The sequence below is a fragment of the Gopherus flavomarginatus genome, assembly GCF_025201925.1.
Source record: "Gopherus flavomarginatus isolate rGopFla2 chromosome 13 unlocalized genomic scaffold, rGopFla2.mat.asm SUPER_13_unloc_1, whole genome shotgun sequence".
Classification (NCBI taxonomy): Eukaryota; Metazoa; Chordata; order Testudines; family Testudinidae; genus Gopherus; species Gopherus flavomarginatus.
The window spans coordinates 1567455-1584849 of record NW_026114609.1 but is presented as its reverse complement, the minus strand read 5'-3'; the positions used below and the strand labels follow the sequence as shown (position 1 = coordinate 1584849).

Sequence of the window (17395 nt, the reverse complement as noted above, 5' to 3'; positions counted from 1 at the left end):
GCCACTCCATCCCTTTTGTTACCTGCCAAGTGAGGCTGAGTGCACTGGCAGGCAGCGCCGTTGGAAGAAGTGGAAGATTGGACAAATGACCAGGGAGGAGTATAAAACTATTGCTCGGGCAGGCAGGAGCGAAATCAGGAACGGCAACTCAGGCTTGGAGTTGCAGCTAGCAAGAGATGTTAAGAGTAACAAGAAGAAGGGTTTCTTCAGGTATGTTAGCAAGAAGAAGAAAGTCAAGGAAACTGTGGGCCCCTTACTGAATGAGAGAGGCAACCTAGTGACAGAGGATGTGAAAAAAGCTAAGTTAGTCAATGCTTTCCCCCACCCCACCCCCGTCTTCACGAACAAAATCAGCTCCCAGACTGCTGCACTGGGCAGCACAGCATGGAGAGGAGGTGACCGGCCCCCTGTGGAGAAAGAAGTGGTTTGAGACTATTTAGAAAAGCTGGAGGAGCATGAATCGGTGGGGCTGGATGTGCTGCATCCGAGGGTGCTAAAGGAGTTGGCGGGTGTAATTGCAGGGCCATTGGCTATTATCTTTGAAAACTCATGGTGATCGGGGGAGGTCCCGGATGACTGGAAAAAGGCTAATGTAGTGCCCATCATTAGAAAAGGGAAGAAAGAAGAAGGATGCGGGGAACTACAGGCCAGTCAGCCTCACCTCAGTCCCTGGAAAAATCATGGAGCAGGTCCTCGAGGAATCAATTCTGAAGCACTCAGAGGAGAGGCAAGTGATCAGCAGCAGTCAGCATGGATTCAGCAAGGGCAAGTCACACCTGACTAACCGAATTGCCTTCTGTGAGGAGATAACTGGGTCTGGGGATGAGGGGAAAGCAATGGACGTGTTATTCCTTGATTTTATCAAAGCTTTTGATACAATCATCTCCCACAGTATTCTTGTCGGCAAGTTCAAGAAGTATGGGCTGGATGAATGGACTATAAGGTGGAGAGAAAGCTGGCTAGGTCGTCGGGTAGTGATCGATGGCTCCATGTCTAATTGGCAGCCGATATCAAGCGGCGTGCCCCAGGGGTCGGTCCTGGGGCCGGTTGTGTTCAACATCTTCATTAATGTTCTGGAGGATGGCGTGGACTGCCCTCTCAGCAAGTTTGCAGATGGCACTAAACTGGGAGGAGCGGTCGATACGCTGGAGGGTAGGGATAGGATACAGAGGGACCTAGACAAATTAGAGGATTGGGCCAAAAGACACCTGATGAGGTTCAACAAGCACAAGTGCCCAGTCCTACACTTAGGACGGAAGAATCCCACGCACTGCTCCAGACTAGGGACCGAATGGCTAGGCAGCAGTTCTGCAGAAAAGGACCCAGGGGTTACAGTGGACGAGAAGCTGCCTATGAGTCAACAGTGTGCCCTTGTTGCCAAGAAGGCTAACGGCATTTTGGACTGCATACGTAGGGGCATTGCCAGCAGATGGAGGGATGTGATCGTTCCCTTCTATTCGACATTGGTGAGGCCTCATCTGGAGTACCGTGTCCAGTTTTGGCCCCCACACTGCAAGAAGGATGTGGAAAAACTGAAAAGAGTCCAGCCTAGGGCAAGAAAAATGATTGCGGGGGAGGGGGGGTGCGGGGCCTGGAAGACATGACTTATGAGGAGAGGCTGAGGGAACTGGGATTGTTTAGTCTGCAGAAGAGAAGAATGAGGGGGGATTGATCGCTGCTTCCAACTACCTGAAAGGGGGTTCCAAAGAGGATGGATCTAAACTGTTCTCAGTGGTACCAGATGACAGAACAAGGAGCAATGGTCCCAAGTTGTGGGTGGGAAGGTGGCGGTTGGATATTAGGAAAACCCTTTTTCACGAGGAGGGTGGTGAAGCATTGGAATGGGTTCCCTATTCCAATGGAGGTGGTGGAATTTCCTTCCTTAGAGGTTTTCAAGGTCAGGCTTGACAAAGCCCTGGCCGGGATGATTTAGTTGGGGATTGGGTTGGACTAGATGAGCCTCCTGAGGTCCCTTCCAACCCTGAGGCCTGATCCACACTGCAGCGTTAAATCGATTCAAACAGCGTTAAATCGATTTAACGTTGTACCCTTCCACACGACAAGGCACTTTAAATCGATATTAAGGGCTCTTAAAATCGATTTCTGTACCCCTCCCCAACGAGAGGAGTAACCCTAAAATCGACATTACTATATCGATTTAGGGTTAGTATGGACGGAAATTGAAGTTATTGGTCTCATTCTTTTACTGTAGCTACCCAGAGTGCACCGCTCCGGAAATCAATGGTAGCCTAGGACCATGGATGCGCACCACCGAATTAATGTGCCCTAGTGTGGACGCATAAAATCGATTTTATAAAACCGGTTTTAATAATTTTGATTTTATGCTGTAGTGTAGACGTAGCCTGAGAGTCCATGATTTTTAAGCTGTTCCTGTGCATCAGGGCGAGCTGCAGCTCAGCGAACCCCAAGGATCTGAGGCGAGCTACTTTGCAGCAGAGGCAGACCAAGCAGCAGGTACAACGCGGGGTCGCACCCCGGCAGGCAGATAGAATCTCATGTCCGAGATCCCGCCTCCTGTTCCTTGGCAAAGTGTGTGCTGTTGCTCCGGATTTTAGCTGTGGGCCAAGTGCCCTCTTGCTTCGTCCTCCATGTGCCTGGGCATCAGCGGGACTGTCTCAGGAGAGCAGCTTCCCCACCCTCGCGCATCCCAACCTCCGCCCAGCTGGGGAAGGAGCAGAGACAGCCCGGAGAAAAGACTCCTTTGAGCACCGGAGATGGCTGGAGCATCTTATTTGCATACTCACAGTGCACTGCTCGCAGCGAAGCGAGTCTGTCGTCAAGGGGCTAGTTTTACTCCCTGTGTCCCCGGTTCCCATGATCCAACTCGGGCTGTCAATCGGTTCAATTCCATTTCCTCTAAAAGCTCTGCGGTTTAGCGGGCTGTGAGAGTACTCACCCTGACTTGTGGTAGCATACGCGGTTGCCCCGGCAGCGCCTCTGCCCTGTCTTCTATGTACTCTGTTTTCTCTTCAGTTCTTATAAATCTTTCGCCTTTTACTAAAGATTTCCGTGGAGAGGAACATTTATGAGTTTGTACCCAATTTTTTGAGGCTTTGCTTTGGCGAGGCTGTTCTCTATTGTGAAAAGAACAGAAGGGGACTACCTGAACTAGTGTCAGTGGCTCAAGCTTTCCTATAAACAACTCAGAACTCTGAAAATGACTGTTTGGGATTTTCTGTCCCGTTATTTTATTTTACTTTGAGCTCATCATGTTAGTGGGATGGCTTCCTATCTAGCAGGGGACACTTTTGTGATGGGTATTCTGCTGGCTCTTTGGTTTCGGAAGTTTTTGGTTATCACAGTTGAAGAGCAGCAAATAAATGCGGCGTTGTTTGTGTTAAGGTTTGGTTTGTCCCAAGAGTGTATGGTTTGGAGTCATTTGTAACTCTGCGATTAGTTATTGGCAACAGCTTGTTATTGGGCCCCTGAGTTGAAAGGCTGCTCTTGCAGATTTTAGTTTGTCGTTGTTGGAAGGTCAGTTAAAGAGCTGCTTTCTTTATCTAGTCCGTGAGGGTTCTTACGCCGCCCTCCTTGATATACCTTCCAGAAGGTGATTGCATGGTTTCCCTCGCCTCCCCACAGAAGAGAAATTGTCCATCCCTTTCCTTTTGGGAAAACACCAGTGTTTGCAAAGATTTTGCCCAGATGAGGGATAGTTCATAGGAGCAGAAGAGGAGGAAGGTTGTGGCCCTTTGAGTCAGATTCCTACCTAGCGTTTAAGGCCAGAAGGAACCAGCCAATCACCTCAGGGGGACTAAGGGGCACCAATGCTCCAAATAGTGAGGAATTGCTTTGATGCAATTGACTGTATGTTTGAGATAGTTCGGTGGGAAGGAGCAGAAAAGAGCATCGGGGCTGCGGAATAGCGCTTGCATAGGCTTTCTTTGCTCTGGTTTGCTGTAAGAGTTAGGGTCCACACTACAGCGTTAAATTGATTTAAACAGTGTTAAATCGATTTAACGCTGTACCCGTCCACGCTACAAGGCACTTAAAATCGATTTTAAGGGGTCTTAAAATAGATTTCTGTACTCCTGCTCAATGAGAGGAGTAACCCTAAAATCGATATTACTATATCAATTTAGGGTTAGTGTGGATGGAAATCGAAGTTATTGGTTCCATTCTTTTACTGAGCTACCGAGAGTGCACCGCTCCGGAAATCGATGGTAGTCTAGGACCATGGACGCACACCACCGAAGTAATGTGCTCTAGTGTGGATGCGTAAAATCGATTTTATAAAACCGGTTTTATAAATCTGGTTTTAATAATTTCTATTTTATGCTGTAATGTAGACGTAGCCTAGGTTAAGCAGGGTCGCTATGAACTCTACCCTGCCATCTGTTGGTGATCTGTTGTAAAGGCCTTTTGAGGCTGATGTCATTTGCATGGTTCCACCCACTCCGGATTGCATGATGGGAGTGCTTTTCCAAACGGTCATTTCAGCTGCTGTGGGATCCCCAGTCTCTTTGTTATTGGGGCAGGAGTAATGCAGTGTATTTTCCTGTTCGTTCTGGATCAAGGAGAGAGTAACTGTACCTGGCATTTGAGGCCTGAGAGCTTCACCCTCGCCTGAAAAGTACTCACCCATTAAGGGGTCTGGATTCCAAAGACTCAAAGCTTGTGGGAGGTTGGAATGGATGTTTGTTTGGTTCTTGTTGGCTTGTGCTTGTAGTTTTTCTTCCTACTGTCTATGGTGTGTAAAGACAGAGACGTTTTTGAATCTATTTGAGTTGTTGTTAGTGCTGCAGTCATTTGCCTTAAGCTTATACCACTCTGTCTCTTTCAGGGTGTGCTTTGGTTCCTGAGAGGTAAAAGGCTGCTGTGTGTGTGGTGTTATGGAGTGAGGTAGTAAAGGTTGGTGTTGCAGAGGTGGTGCATGTGCTAAAAAAATTGGGCCCCCCCACTGCCAACCCCAGCTCTGGTCCCAGAGTCCAGAATTTGCATAAACCTGCCTACTTACCTGTGACTAAGAATTTGGAAGTTGTGTCCCACAGCTGCTGTCCCAGTGTGCAATCTGCAAAATTTCCTTACCGTTTGAGCCGTAAAGAGCATTTTACCCAGCTATGGAGTTGTGTACAAGTTTTAGTGTGGAAATGAGATGCCATCCCAGCAGTTTATGTATGTCTAAAAAGTGCATTTAGTCATTAATGGCTTTTTATCTCTGGTACAGGTGCAAATATGTGCTCAAACTATAAAAACTCTATTTTTAAACTAGAGAGATATGTAAGACATAACACTTGCATTTACAGATTTCACAAAAAATATGTACTAATAAAATACAAATATCCTTTTTCAATCTCTCTTATTTCACTATGCTTTGGAACCCACATCCCTTGCCTAACTAGATTTATGTAGGTTCGGGTGAGTTCCAAAATCACGAACTGCTAAGTACCGTTCTACTATCCTTGATTTATATCACCAGAATAACTGCACTTTATTACCCCTGCCCTAATAAGAAAGAGACTGGGGATTCCACAGCAGCCAAAATGACCCTTTGGACAAGCACCCCCATCATGCAATCTGGGGTGAGTGGAACCATGCAAATGACATCAGCCTCAAAAGGCTTTTACAACAGATCACCAACAGATGGCAGGGTAGAGTTCATTCTCACCCTGCTTACATCCTCGCCCCCAGCCAAGAATTGGTGGTCCTGATAAATCACATTCCTTATTATACCAACTCATTGGTATTGAATGCGAAGTTATGGCTAGCAAAAGTAGCCACCCACCTCTGACTTGTAGCATCCAGCTTAGCCCTTGTTAACACATAAATCAGTGGATTGTTCTCTGTCCACACCTGAAACTGAGCACCACACAAGTAGTCTCGAAATTTCTCTGTGATGGCCCATTACAAGACCAAGAACTGCTGCTGGTGGATGGGATAGCGAGTTTCGCTATCAGACAGTCCTCAGCTGGCAAAGGCTACAGATTTACATTTCCTTCCACTTCCTGGTACAGGACTGCTCCCAGACCCTCCAAACTGGCATCAGCGTGCAGGATAAACGGTTTGTTTGGGTTAACAAGGATTAGGACTTGCACATGAATCAGGCAAATAATTATTTCCCGTAAAGCCCTGTCACTTCTCTCATCCCACCATGTCCCAAATGGAGAAGAGAGGAGCCCCTCCCCTGTCCCAGGCCAGGAACAACAGATTGGAGAGTGGGAGGTGTTCATGACTCAGTCCAGGTCTGCTAGTACTGCAAAGGTGAAGGTTTCCTTCCTCAGTCCAGGTCAACAAGAATTGTTGTTGCAGTGAGGGAGAGATGTCTTTCATCTGGTTCGTTGATGCTTTGGTGAGAGAAGACAAGCAGAGGTTTTTTCTTCCTCTACAGCTAAAATCACACACTTCTTCTCTGCTTTTTGCTCTACCTTGATTTCTCTCTTCCATCTAAATTTTCTTTTTCCTGGCCTCATTCCAGAGCATTCACAGCCAATTCTCTATCCTAACTCTGAGTCCTCTACTGCACCCTGAATGTCTCATTCTAACCCCACCCCAGAGTCTGCACCCCCAGAGCCAGTGCCTTCATCCCTCTGCACTCCAACTCTCTGTCCCATGTAGCCTGATGTAGGGTGTACTAATAATATTAATGTGGATAATTTGATGAAAATTTAATTGATTAGCTTACATTTTATTTAATTTAATTGAGTTACAAAGTTACAGTTGCATTACTGCTATTCAAAAGATGCATATGGCATTATATTCAACAAAGTTTTGGTTAATATACTCACAGCCTTCCTTGATAACCTGGTGGTAAGAGACACAGGACCAGCCTTGCAGTTCAGGTTTCTCAATTCTTAAGTGAAAGATGCAGTACTTAGAAAAAGCTAGTGTTACTTAGGGTTTACTTGAATATGTTAAACTTAAAATCAAAACCTAATAAACAAAGAATAACAACTTAGGGAAACCGAACTTAGCCTAGTTCCCTTGAAACTTAAAGTTTAAGAACAAGTACAGCCTACTGATAGTACATAGAGAGAGAGTGGAGGAAGTAAGTCAGAATGATAGAGCGAAGTGCTCTAGCGAGGTGGGTTACCTCTTTCATAGGGCAGAAGGGCCGGAAATCCTTCCTCCTATGCCCAAATTTCATTCCTCACCCATAAAACATTAGAGTACATTTACTTTATACACTAGTATGTTTGTGCTTGTTGATGACATGTAAATATGCACATAAGTTACCTTGTAGCGTACCTGTTAAATCTGTGGGTACAACACTGAAAAAAACCCTATGCCATTCTCCATTGTCGATTGGTCTAGGTAAAGGTCTTGGACAGGCATGGGTACTTATCTATTTAAGTAACATGATAAAGGTTGATTTTCCTCTCTGAGTAAAAGGTCACAATATAGATATGCTAACTTTGCCTTAGCTTAACATACAGGATATGGCCTGTAGGTTCTCGTAAGTCATCTGTCTCAGTCCCCTAATCATTTTTATTGCACTTTGCTGGACTCTCTCCAGTTTGTCCACATTCCTTCTCATGTGGGTCCCAACCCCAAAAGTACTCACATTTCACCCCATTGGCCCCAAAATGCCAGCTTGTAATATGTAAATAGGGTGCTGCCATGGTCAAGTCACTCCCGAGCTCTCCAGCGGAGCCTGCTGGTGGAGAACAAGGTGAAAATTAGCCAGGATGTCACTCAGTCAAATCCCTGTGCTCACCGCAGGTGGTATCGGAAAGTTCCAAGATGGCTCATTTCCCTTTCTCTCATCAGCTTCAGGCCCCAGGGTTACAAATGCACAAACCAGTTGGGATTCTCCCCTGGCCTCAGGGTGTGAGGCTGCTCTGAGGGGATGGACTTGCACACTTGGGATATTAGTACAAAGATACAATTTCAATTTCTCTTAGAGAAATTGGAGGGCAATTTATATTTGGTAAAAATCTTATTTAGTGAAAGGAAAGCTGCAGTGACAGCCCGGTTACTGGGGTGCAAAACACCTTTCTCCTGGGAGAAACAAGAAGTTAGAATTAGAAATTTACATAGTTTGTTCCAGTGTTGGTACAGGTTTAATTTTGCTTCTGTGTAGGTTTGTTTCAGGCTGTGACCGTTTTGGTTTATTGAGGTGTTTTAGTTTTTTTAGTTGGAATGGAGCTTTTAATTGACATTTTCTGGATTTGAATGGCTGACCTGCAACACCAGTTTTGACATAGTTCAGCATATTTTATAGATTTGACCAGTATTCAAGGATTCAATTCCTTTATAGGAGGTTTTAGTGGTCATGCTTACTTATTTGATGTTATTTTATCATTCTGCTGTAGCACACTTTTTTGATAAAATGTTGAAATTATTAATTTACAGCATTTGTTAGTTTTGATTTTTACAAACAAAGTTTTTCTTAATGTTTGGGTTTTAAATTAAGCCTTGTTTTTTGTTTCAATTTTCATTTAGGTTTTGGTTACTGATGGGATCTTTAAGAGAACTTTGGATTCAGTACTAAAATTTGGACAGATTTAGAATATTTAAAGTAAACCCTGTTTATTATTTTATTTTAGTAAAGTTTGTATTGCTGTAAACCCTAGCCGGGGGGAGAGGAGATGAGCCTGGCCTTTAACTGAGAAGGAGCAGAGGCACGGCCCCCGTGAAGGGTGGGGCCAAGTGATGTGGGGCACAGCCCCCCAATTTTTTTTGTCTAGCCCATCTCAGTCCCCCACTAAAGGAGAAGAGTCTGATGCCACCCCTGCTGGTCACTGGGTGTCACTGCTGCTCCATGGGAAACATGCTCTGTGCCTTACCCAGATTGGTGGGAAACACATTCTGTGCCTTATCGTGACTGGTCTGTGGGTGTCACTGCTCGTAGAGTGCAGACACATGCTGTGCATTACACCACCTGACCAGTGGGTGTCACTGCTGTATCAAGGGAAACACCTTCTGTGCATTACCTTGAATGACCACGAGGTGTCACTGCTGATCAAAGGGAGACATAAGAACGGCCAGACTGGTTCAGATGCAAAGTCCATCTAGCCCAGTATCCTCCTGTCTTCTGACAGTGGCCAGTGCCCGGTTCCCCAGAGGGAATGAACAGAGCAGGGAATCATCAATTGATCCATCCCCTATTGTCCATTCCCAGCTTCTGGCAAACAGAGGCTACAGGCACCATCCCTGCCCACCCTGGCTAATAGCCCTTCATGGAACTATCCACCCTAAACTTAACTAGTTCTTTTTTGAACCCTGTTATAGTCTTGGCCTTCACAATGAATTCCACAGGTTAACTATGCAACTGCCCTGAGTTTACCACCCTCTCACCTAGCCAGGTTGTATATGGAAAAGGGGATGAGGATGAGGAGAGCCATGATGTTTCTGTCACTGGCTGGTGTCTCAGTTTCCTCTAGGCAGCAGTGCTGCAGGCTCCTTTGGTCTGTGCCCATGCAACTGTGTCTGGGGAAGGGGGAGTAGAGGTTCATGCTTCCTAGCCCCACGCCCCATCCCCAGCAGCTGGAGAATCCAAGCCAAATTTAACCCTGGCAGCTGGGCCGGGATTAGCCTGGGCTGGGATAGGGCTGGGGAGGAATTGGGAGGGAGACAGACGCACCTGCTGTGAGGGAAGATCCTCCCATTCCCTGCCAACCCCCTTCACTCCTTGCAGCACAGCACCCCCTAGCATTTCTTTGTCTGTCATGGGAGCTGTCTGCTGCTTGCTTCTCCCTTAGCATCATCTCTCCCCATCCTGGGGCACTGGCATTGCCCATCCCGTGCAAATAAGCAGGCCCCGGTGTGCCCCATGGCACTACCCTGCAATTGTGGGGGCAGCTGTTGGATGGAGCCATATCAAAATATGGGAGTGGGCAAGGCTGGGGACCAGGACTCTTGGGTTCTCCCCTCAAATGTGGGAGGGGAGTGGAGGTTAGGGGGTAGAGGGGGGGAGGGGCAGCGCTGCGATCCAGGGATACTGCTTTTTCTGGTTTTCTCCACCTCCTGCAGCTGCCTCGGTCCTTTCAGTGCGTTTCTTGTTCCAAATTCATTTGCTTCCTTGTGTAAGTCACCCCAGAGGTGGCTGCATTTCAGTGTTGAGTGAGGCACCCTTGGCTGCATCACCTCCTAACCACATCTCTCTCCCCCTTCTGGTGACCCTGCAGCACTCGGCAAACATCCACAAGATCATGGGGCACTTTGAGCACTGGGCAGGCAGGGGCCAGGCGCCCAGCCCTCCCTCCAGAGAATGGGACCCAGCACACTTTACTTTTTCCAGGGATTAAAAAGGGGCAAAGGGGGGCAAATCAGAGGAGGGGGTGGCCAGGGTCTGAGCAGGGGTTGGAAATTGACGGGTTGGAGGGTCAAGCAGCTGGAGGCACAGTTAGGAGAGGGGCTGAAGGGCAAAGTCAGGGAGGGGGGGAGGAGCCAGAGTTAAGCCCAGGGGGAGGCGCTGCCAGAGGGTTAATCCCTGGCACAGGCAGGGGCAGGGGGGTAACAGTTATCCCAGTGGGCTGAGACTCCAGTGTTTGCAAACATGGGTGGGGGGAGCAGAGGGCTTTTTTATTTCCCCTCTCACAGGCAGCACCTCTCAGCATGGACTTACCAGGGCTGGACTCTTAAAGGCACAGGCATCCCACTGCCTAGACACTGCAGCTCCTCTCTGATGTAACCTACTCAGGTGCTGCAGGAGGAGACTCAATTCAGTGAAACTGGGCATTCCCTATATGCCCCCCAGCCAGGGGGCTGTGCACCCCCTTCCCCGAATTTCCCCAACACCCCCTCCTTCGGTGGTCAGGTAGTTACATGCAGCGCTGCCAATCTTGGTTCCATTGGTTGCAAATTTGAATGGAAATTGAAACGTTAACACACACTTTAAAAGCAGATATAATGTATGAAAACTACTTGTACCTGAGAAAGTAAAATAGGTTTGGAAAGTCTGGACAAAGCCGGGTTTCCTCACCCAGCTGTTGTGTTTGCTGACAATGTCGGTGCATTGGCTTCAGCAGTGTTGGCCAACCTTAGAATTTCAAATGATGATTTGTAAGCGAGGTGTGAATGAGCTCCCCCCTGACAGCTACTGATGACCAGGGTTGGGAGGAGGCTTTGGGACCAGACTGTATTTACATGAACTCACCTACTCTGCCGATGTATCCAGCAGACAGAGCTGGGCTGCCTCTGCTCTAGGTGCACGGAGGAGGGAAGGTGTGTGGGGCTCCAGCCTGGGACTCTTCCTCCCTCCTGCCAAGACCTGACTATTAATCCCAGCCCTGGCACTCCTTTCTTCAAGTGCCATGTGGGCCAGAGGAAAAGTGTGGTAGGAAGCACAAGGGCCAAGCTTGTGAACATCAGGTGCAGCAGCAAGAATCGCAGCTATCAGGGTAGCAAGTAATAGAGCCCTAACCCATTGTGGCCACCCCAGCCAAAGACCTGGCTCTAGGAGGTGTGAGTCACCCAGCAGGAGGGGAAATATTCACTCGTACAAAGCTGGAGACAGGGAAGTTGAGCTCTGGGGCTTTACCACAAACATGGGTGGCAAGTTTGTAGAAATTTTGGTGGTGCCCAGAACCCACCCCCCAACTCCACCCCCCAAACTCCTCCCCCACCTGCCTAAGGCTCTGGGACGGGGCTTGGGGGGACATCTGGGGTGCAGATCCTGGGCTGGGGATTAGGGTGCAGGAGGGGTGCAGGGTGCAGGCTTTGGGATGGAGTTTGGGTGCTCGGTGCAGGCTCCAGGCTGGGGCAGGGGGTGGGGTTGTAGGAAGGGATGAGAGGTGCAGGCTCTGGGAGGGAGTTCAGGGCTGAGGATGAGGGATTCATGATGCAGGAGGGAGCTCAGGGCTGGGGCTGAGAGATGAAGTGTTCATGGCTAGGGCAGAGGGTTGGGGTGTGGTGTGAGGCTGAAGATGGGGGGTTCATACTGCGGGGGGGCTCAGGGCAGCCTGCCTTGCCATTAGTGGAGGGCAGGCACTAGGACCCTGGGGCAGCAGACAGCAGTTCTGCCCAAATACCTCTACTCCAGCAGCAGCAGCAGGAGCAGGCAGGCCCATGCTGCTTTTTGTCAGGCAGGGACACAGCGCAGCAGGGGGAGGGGTGCCAGGGCCAGGGGAAGAGACCGAGCTCTAAATATTGCTGGAGCAGGGCCCCCAGCCCTGAATATTCCTGGAGCCCGAGCACCACAAATGTATATAACCTGCCACCTATGACCACAAGCAAACACAAGGTCCCACTGAGATTTGAACTCAGATTACAGGATTCAGAGTCCTGAGTGCTGCCCATTACACCATGGGACCAGCTTGTGCTGCCTTCTCTGACATCGGTGACCCTCATGGGGTGGCTTGTGTAAGGGGGCTCTTGGCCCTTTACTAAAACTTAGTGTGTGTGTGTGAGGGGGTTGGTTGGCTAGTTCCCAGCACCAATAGAAGGGGGAAGGATCAATGGGAAATCAGGACCCCGAGACTGACAGTCCCCAGGGACAATGGGAAGAGGCCAAAGCTCCAAGTTAGCTGCACTGACAGGCCAGGCAGTGTAATGAGAGAGTCACCAGGCCAGGGGGTCCCATCCTCCATGTGAGCTGGAACTGCCTGGGCAAGAGTGGGACAGAGCTAAGGAGAGAGCAGGAGACCAAGAAGAGCCGGGGAGCAGATCTGTGCAGGTGTAGTGCCAGAAACTGCTGCATGTAGGAATTTGCAACCTGTAGCAGTTACTGATACCTGAAGTTGTTCTTATTTGCTGACTTGTCCTAATTGACTAAAACTTGACAGTGGTTTCTCTAGCAAAGGCCAGTCCCTGGCCCCTTGGTCCAGACAGCCTCCTTCATATCAGGCTAGGGTGACCAGATGTCAAAGATGAAATATCGGGACGCGGGGTGCGGAGCAAAAAAAAAAGGCAGAGGGCCCCCCTGCCGCCAAGCGGAAGTGGCACAACCCCATCTCCAACCAACTCTTGGCTCCAAGCCCCGCTACACCCCCAGCTCCCCCATCCCCTCACTCCTGGGCCCAGCCTGGGCTCCGAGCTCTGCAGCCGAGCCATGATCTGGGCCCCTCCTGCAGCTCCCGGGCAGGGGGTGAATCAGGCAGCTCCTGGCAGGAGCGTGTCCACCCCACGTGTGTCTTCGCCCCTTGCCCACCTGGGCCCTGCCTGCTCCGCGCTGCCCCCAGCCCCAGTGCGCTGCCCCGCAGGCTGCAGGGCTGGAGCAGCTTCTGCGCTGCGCTCCCGGCCATGGCCATGGCCAGTGTGCACACCTGCGGGGGAGGGGCGCTGCCTTCCCTCTCCAGGTCTGCAAGGGGAATGTAAAGTGGCCGTTCCTGCGGGGGCGGGGTGCTGGGGGCCCTCTCCAGCTATGCCAGGGGACTGGGGAGTGGCCATTCCAGTGGGGGTGGGGTGCTGGCTTCCCTCCCCAGCTCAATCAGGCGACTGGGGAGCGGACGTTCCAGCGGGGGCGGGGCACTGGGTTCCTCTCCCAGCTCTGAGAGGGGACTGGGATGCAGTCTTTCCTGCTGGGGCGGGGCGCTGGCTTCCCTCCCCAGCTCTGGGAGAGGTGCGGGAAGAGGCGATTCGAGCGGGGGCAGGGCGCTTGCTTCCCTCCCCAGCACTGGAAGGTGCCTGGGGAGTAGCGGTTCGAGTGGGCTTGGGGTGTTGCCTTCCTTCCCCAGCTCTGGGAGGGGCCTGCGGAGTGGCGGCTCTAGTAAGGGTGGGGCGCTGGCTTCCCTCCCCAGCTCTGGGAGAGGCGTGGGGTGTGGCCGCTCGAGCGGGGGCAGGGCGCTAGCTTCCCTCCCCAGCTGTGGGAGGAGCCTGGGGAGTGGCGGTTCGAGTGGGGGCAGGCAGCGAGCTCCTTGCTTTAGTCACAGCCTCAGAGCCAGCGTGAGCCCCCTCTGCGGTGTGCAGGGAGGGTGGGGAGCATCTCTCCCTCCCACCCAGCCCCAGGGGGCTGGTTACAGGTAGGCAGGTATCCTGAGCCCAGCAGCCCCTCCCCCCTGCCAGCCACATCATTTGCATTTTCACAGACCATTTCCGTCTTACCCAATTGGTTCCCTGGATTTGAATTCAAATCCTCGGCCGTTACAGGAGCAAGGCCTGGATCCTGTCCCAAAGAGACACTGTCACCCCCCAACAGCAGCAAAAAAATCCTGTGGCACCTTATAGACTAACAGACGTTTTGGGGCATGAGCTTTCGTGGGTGAATACCCACTTCCTTAGATCCAGACTAACACGGCTACCCTCTGATACCCCCCAACAGGGCATCCCAGCCAATATCCTGGAGAACCCCAACGACCAGCCAGCCAGACCCCTCCTGGGTCTGCACAAGGATCCAGGCCATATGCAGGACGGGGGGCTTCACCCTGGGGACCTTCACCCAGGTCCCTCAGCCCCTCAGCATCTGCGACTGCACCACCACAGTTCTCTCTGTCCCAGGGTCTCGCCAGCCCGGGCGTGTTTCCCCACTGACCCTTGGGCAGCCCCCTATGTCTCTCTGCTCCACCATCCCCAGTCCACGCTGCTGCTGCTTCTCCTGCAGCTTTTCATCAGGCTCTTGCTCTCTCTCACTATCCTCTCGCACTCTCAGGCTCTGCTCCCATCCCATATGTCTTCGATCCCCTGATGGGGAACCCGATCGTGAAAACCATCATCTGTTTGGAGACCAGACTCTCGGGGAAGTCTGGCTGCTGCTCCTGCTGCTCCCAGATCCTTTTGTAGCCCCATCTGGGTCAGGAATCTGCTCCTCAGACGTGTCCTTCTCTTCCCACTCATGATTAACTGTGCCTTGGTGAACTTTCCCGTGCGTAACCCTCTTTGTGCACAGGATCACAATGTCCTTCTCAAGGAGATGGTGATAGGCCATCACTTCACCGTTCCCAAGTGGCTCTGGACTCACAGGCCTGTGTGCTCTTGGCTCCCCCATGGTTTCCAGGAAGAACCCCTGGTGTGCCAGCCCTTCTCGTGGTCACCACCTCTTTGCCAGGGTCGAGCTGCAGACTCCTCCACCCCTGGGACTGCTCTTACCATCCCGAGGGGAACCCTGCTACTGCAAAAATCCTCTCTCCCAGGGTCGAGCGGCAAGCTCCTCCACCACTGAGACTGCTCGCTGCAGTGCTCAGGGGGACCCTCTTACTCCAACAGTCCTTCTCGCTGGTCACACACTCCCAGAGGTTAACCACTCCCTGAAACCGTCCCTGTCTGAGCCTTCAGCATGCCTGGTTCTCATTATCCCTCCTTTGTTTTACTGCTCCCCAGTCACTTACTGCAAGCAGCGCCATTCACGGGATGCAGTACATCTCACCTCTGCCACCAGTTGTCACGGAGACCCTGGGCGATGCCTTGGAACTGCTCCCCACAAAACCAGTCAGGACTTTGAGGAGCCTCCTCTCCCTTGGAGCAGACGTTTTTAGGGCAAGAAGCTCACATGTCTTCACCTCCTGGGTCTCTCCTTGGAGCATTCAGCATCCTCTGACCCTCCGTGCGCTTCCCACAGCGAGTCCGCCCAGGCAGGGTCCATTCTGGGGGGGTATCAAGGTTTTTTCCCCACTTTGAACTTTAGCGTCCAAGAAGTGGGGACCTGCATGATCACTTTTAATCTTTATTACCAGCTTAAATTTGGTACGCTGCCACCAGCCAAAATATGGTGTTTGTCACACTTCTTGTTCCCCCTAAACCTTCCCTGGGGAACTCAAGACCCAAACCCCTTGGATCTGAACACAAGGAGAAATTAGCGTTCCCTCCCCTCTTTTTCCCCCCAGACTTTCCCCTCCCTGGGTTACCCTGAGAGGCTACACTGATCCAAACTCCTTGGATCTTAAAACAAAGAGGAATTAACCTTCCCCCCCGTCCTTTACCCCCCACCAATCTCTGGTGCGTTCAGACCCAATCCCCTTGGGTCTTAAAACAAGGAAAAAAATCAATCAGGTTCTTAAAATAGAAAGTTTTAAATTAAAGAAGGAAAAGGTAAAAATTATCTCTGTAAAATCAGGATGGAAAATGTTTTACAGGGTATTCAGATTTATATAGCCTAGAGGGACCTCCCGCTCCCCTTAGCTTGAGATTCAAAGTTACAGCAAACAGAGGTAAAAATCCTTCCAGCAAAAGACACATTTACAAGTTAAGAAAACAAACATAAGATTGATCCACGTTTCCTGGCTATACTTACTACTTTGAAACATGAAAGACTGATTCAGAAAGATTGGAGAAAACCTGGTTGCACGTCTGGTCCCTCTTAGCCCCAAGAGCGAACAAAGAACAAAACAAACAGCACAACAAAGACTTCCCTCCACCGAGATTTGAAAGTATCTTCTCCCCAGATTGGTCCTCTGGTCAGGTGTCAGCCAGGTTCACTGAGCTTCTTAACCCTTTACAGGTAAAAGAGACATTAACCCTTAACCATCTGTTTATGACAGGAGGGAAGCCACCGCCCCCCTCCCCGCTGGAACCACCACTCCCCAGGTCCCTCCCAGAGCTGGGAACAGAAGTCTGCGCCCTGCCCCCGCTGGAAGTGCCTCTTCTCTGTATCCTCCCAGAGTTGGGTCGGGAACCCAGTGCCCCTCCCCCTCTCGAACGGCCACTCCCCTGTCCCCTCCCAGAGCTGGTGAGGGAACACACCACCCCACCCCCACTGGAACGGCCACTCCCGAGTCCCCTGACACAGCTAAGGAGGGAAGGCAGCGCCCCACCCCCGGAGGAACGGCCGCTACCCAGTGGCTTTGCAGAGCTGGGGAGGGAACCCAGCGGTCTCCCCTGCAGGAATGGCCACAACCCAGTCCCCTGGCAGAGCTGGGGAGGGAACACAGTGCCCCGCCCCTGCAGGAACGGATGCTCCCCAGTCCCCTGGCAGAGCTGAGGAGAGAGGGCAGCGCCCCGCTTCCGCTGGAACGGCCGTTCCCATGTACCCTCGCAGAGCTGGGGAGGGAACACAGCGCCCCGCCCCCGCAGGAAAGACTGCTCTTCAGTCCCCTGTCAGAGCTGGTGAAGGAAGGCAGCACCCCGTTGCCACTGGAACGGCCGCTCTCTAGTCCCCTCGCAGAGCTGGGGAGGGAACCAAGCACCTCGCCCTGGCAGGAACGGCCGCTCCCAGTCCACTCGCAGAGCTGGGAAGGGAACCCTGCACCCCGCAACCGCAGGAACGGCTGCTTATCAGTCCCCTGGCAGAGCTGGGGAGGGAAGGCAGCGCCCCGCCCCCGCAGGAACAACTGCTACCCAGTCTCCTCACAGAGCTGGGAGGGGAACCCAGTGCCACTCCCCCTCAGGAACGGCCGCTACCCATTCCCCTCGCAGAGATGAGGAGGATAGACAGTACCATGCCCCCGTAGGAACGGACTCTTCCCAGTCCCCTTGCAGAGCTGAGAAGGGAACCCAGTGCCCCATCCCCGCAGGAAAGACAATGTCCAAGTCCTCTCGCAGAGCTGGGGAGGGAACACAGCGCCCCGACCCCACAGGAACGGTCACTCTCCAGTCCCCTGGCAGAGCTGGGGAGGGAGGGCAG

At 51.4% G+C, this 17395-nt stretch overlaps 1 protein-coding gene and 2 non-coding genes across 14 annotated transcripts in view; 1 reads left to right on the top strand and 2 right to left on the bottom strand.

The window, feature by feature from the left end:
* LOC127040993 (zinc finger protein 436-like) overlaps positions 1–17395 on the bottom strand; it is a 563752-nt gene that overhangs the window by 348742 nt on the left and 197615 nt on the right. The window lies entirely within an intron of this gene.
* On the top strand, positions 2975–3090 carry LOC127041027 (U5 spliceosomal RNA). The gene has a single exon (XR_007771609.1). It is a non-coding gene; the product is annotated as a U5 spliceosomal RNA (small nuclear RNA).
* On the bottom strand, positions 12144–12215 carry TRNAQ-CUG (transfer RNA glutamine (anticodon CUG)). The gene has a single exon. It is a non-coding gene; the product is annotated as a tRNA-Gln (tRNA).